This window comes from Populus trichocarpa, chromosome 2 (assembly GCF_000002775.5).
Source record: "Populus trichocarpa isolate Nisqually-1 chromosome 2, P.trichocarpa_v4.1, whole genome shotgun sequence".
Classification (NCBI taxonomy): domain Eukaryota; kingdom Viridiplantae; phylum Streptophyta; class Magnoliopsida; order Malpighiales; family Salicaceae; genus Populus; species Populus trichocarpa.
In genome coordinates this window covers 13692266-13695823 of record NC_037286.2, presented here as the reverse complement: position 1 = coordinate 13695823, position 3558 = coordinate 13692266, and the positions used below count along the sequence as shown (strand labels likewise).

At 36.3% G+C, this 3558-nt stretch overlaps 1 long non-coding RNA gene across 2 annotated transcripts; it reads right to left on the bottom strand.

Moving 5' to 3' along the window:
- Positions 1-797: 797 nt before the first annotated feature.
- On the bottom strand, positions 798-3309 carry LOC112326500 (uncharacterized). 2 transcript variants are annotated; one of them, XR_008058649.1, is made up of 2 exons: positions 2902-3309; positions 798-2808 (listed from the first exon to the last, which is right to left on the bottom strand). It is a non-coding gene; the product is annotated as an uncharacterized LOC112326500 (long non-coding RNA). The 2 variants fall into 2 exon arrangements; XR_002980119.2 differs by having other exon boundaries at positions 798-2565.
- Between the last annotated feature and the right edge of the window lie 249 nt (positions 3310-3558).

Sequence of the window (3558 nt, the reverse complement as noted above, 5' to 3'; positions counted from 1 at the left end):
TGACGGCTAGACCATAGACTTTTCTATCTTAGCGCGTGATTTTGTAATTTGTCAAATATTAGTATGATGTTTTTGTCAATAACGAAAAATAAAGCGGTCGTGCATGGTTACTGATTATCCAAAAAAAGCGGTTGTGTTACTATCAGTAAGAATAAGAGAATATTGATTCACTTAAATTCAATATAAAAAACAAGTGGTATTCTTAGATTAGAAGAATTTGAGAGGCTCCCGCACCGAAGGCATCCGAAGAGTTCTCGGATGCGTTGAACTTATTCCACAAAGTTCTTGTCAATGAGAGTCTAAATATGGATGCTTGCTGCCCATTAAAAAAATTATTCAACAGTGATGCTGTGAACAAGAAAGTCATAGAGACAATCTTGGTTCAAAGGGCAGGGGTCATTATACTTTGTCTGTTACAGGAAAGATTGTAGTGCTTCAAAAAAACTGTAGTTTTGCTATTGGCCCAATTCACGCAACATAAGGTTCATATAAGAATTAATGCTCTCCGTCCTGACTCTTGACTGCCGTGGGACAAGGGGCGAAGACAAAGCTGTATGCGTGCATTGGATCCATCACTAATTTTAAAGGTCTAGGTTACACTAGTTTTTTTGTACAACCGTGGAGCCATATACTATAAGCTCCAATAGTACAAAGTTACTATAAAGTTTTGGTCAGGTTGTAGACATACCAATCACACCATGGAAAGATATTGTGGTCTTAAAGCTTTCATAGGAATTCATCGACATGGCCCCTCTCTATAAAATCAAAGGCTAAAGAAAAAAAAATGGATAAAAGCATAGCAGAAAGTGGGATACTTTATGTTTGCAAAGGTCAAAAGATTCAATTTCCCAAAAGGTGGAGCTTTGCGAGACAGCATTTATACATGCAATCCCCTTTTCAACAAAGGGCTAGAGGAAAAATTCTGAAACAGGAAAAGATGGTGAGAAGAAAACAAAAAACAGAAAAAGAAGTCTAATTAAGCACCACCCATATCCAGGAGAAAAATCATAAAGATTGGTCAGATTGATCTCAAGGTACAAATGCTGACATCTGTAATAACATTAAAAAATGGAGTTTGCTTTCTAGGTTACTCAGTGACATAGAATAAACTGGTATTCATGTGGCTCTTTCTCCTCGTGACCTTTTGCCATGCTCTTGCTCTGTGATTTTCTATCATTTTGTGCTCCCATGTATGCTTGTGCGAGGGAGAGAAACAAGATTATTTAGGCCCATATACAACTGGCATATATACCTATGTTTGCCTCAGTATAGTGCGACTCTTTTTGCCATCTTTCAAATCTTACTTTACTGTTTTTGTTTTCATCTTTTAGCAAGGATCTCATCTATTAAGCTCACATGAGGAAAGTAAGGCAAATAATGGGCAACGAGGCAAGCAAGATAGAATAAAAATGCTCACCAAAATTCAACATCCCATGTCATCGCTTCCCATTAACGTTGACTCTCAAAAATGAACAATAGCTTCACAAAAAATAGAGAAAAACTCACTGAAAACATGAGGTCTTACCCGCATAATGCCCCTCTAGAAACCGACCAAGCTTTTCGCTGGAGAAGTATGACATGTAAATCCACATTGAGGGGAGACTTCATAAACCTGCTATTTAACACACGACATCTAAAATCAAATTGAGATCAGTATTGATCTGTCAAAAGAGAATTTAATTTGTGAGCTATAAGGTACGGGAACTTATAACCGTGGACCAGTGGCTCGTCTTGAGAAAGAATTAGGGCTTTAATTGAGGAGATTGTAATTTCGCCAATATAGTTTCCTTACAATTTCCTGTCTAGCAATGTAAAAACTAATATACAATAATAGAATTTGTGAGCAATAAAAAAATGGGACTTACTGCTTTAAGCAAATAGCTCGTCTTTAAAACGAATTAGGATTGTATTAATTGAGAGATAGCTTTGCCAAGACAGCCTCTTTCCATGACGTGACTGACAATGACACACAACACTCGGGCACAAACTCCAGGAAATGACATAATTGTTCTCATTTCAAAGTATTATTCTAGCTTGGCATATAAATAGCAGTTCAAGGGAAAGCATAAATTAATTTTTTTTTTTAAAAAGAAGAGGTATAATGTTTACTACTGAACCCAGAGAAAAGAAGGCCAGGTAGAATATAACACATTTTCAAATTGCGGGCAGCCATGCATAGGAAGTCTCCCATGTTCACATATTTGGCTTAGATTTGAGAAAATAACAATCTTCTGAAAGCACAATCAAAGGAAGAAAGGACACGACTGTGGAAAACTTCAAATATCCGAGCAAAGATTTTGAATCTAAAAATCATATCAAGACTATGCAAGGGCGTCTAAATCTTTAGTGCGATCAAGTTTTCTATCTCTTTCTCTAAAGAATCGAGAGACTTTCAAACAGGGACAGAAAGTGCATCACTTTCTTGCTTGTACATCTTCACACTGCACATGACCTTTTCTTTGTAAAATATATTCATTTTGAGATCGGAGCCACAGCTGCAGCGTGTGACCCTATAAAGCAAGAAGGAAGAATAGAAGAAATATTTCAAAAAGTTCAAAGCCAGATCTGAAAATAGCACAAACAGACAGATCAGATACACAAAGCTATCATGGGGAAAATCTACCTAATAATGAACTACAGGAGGCTTTTAGACTGACAGAAAAAAAAAAAAACCATCATTACATGATCAGGGAAAAAGAAAACCTGAAAAAAGAGTAATGATGAGACTTTTTAGTTCTCAACATTAGAGATTTGTAGGGGGGGGAACATGATTACACCAATCTGCATACATACTAACAACCCTAAAGCCTAAAACGAAAAACCAATGATTAAAAAACTGCTTATTCTATCCGCAGAGACTAAGAAATATAAAAGCAATTGAAGTAAAAATAAAACCCTTACATGCAAACCATGATCGAATCCTCGAAGAAACCTTTAATGGAAGCAATAATTGGGGGGAATGAAGCCTGGTCCGACGACCCTAACACACGATCTAAGATATTAGATCTAAAGATAGAACACTTGATCAGACTGATCAAGAAAGAGTCCTCGAGCCAGACAACATTCCCCTCAAAAAAAGATGCTCCCTCTGTTTGCAAGGAATTTGATTGCGTGAGTATGTTCGTGCGGGTACGTGGGTGTTTCTCTAACTAGTCTCTTATCTCTCTATCCCCCATGAGTCTCGCCTATCTTCAAGGGGGGCTTGGGGGGGAGAGAGATTGTGGATGATGAATGAGATAATGAAGAGAATGATATGGTATGAGGGTTATAAGGAGATTAAAAGGAGTGGAAAGCAAACGTTAAAAAAGACAAAAGATAGACGCAGACCCGACCCTACCAGCTGGGGTTTCTCAGTTCCAGAAATGACCACGACCCCATGCATCTTTATCTCTTTTTTTCTCTATCCATGTATAAGTACGAGTGAAGGAATGATAATAATTATTTTTTAAAGTTTTTTTTTAAAATATATTAAAATAATATTTTTTATTTTTAAAAAATTATTTTTAATATCAGCACATTAAAATATCTGAAAATATTAAAAAAATATTAATTTAAAAT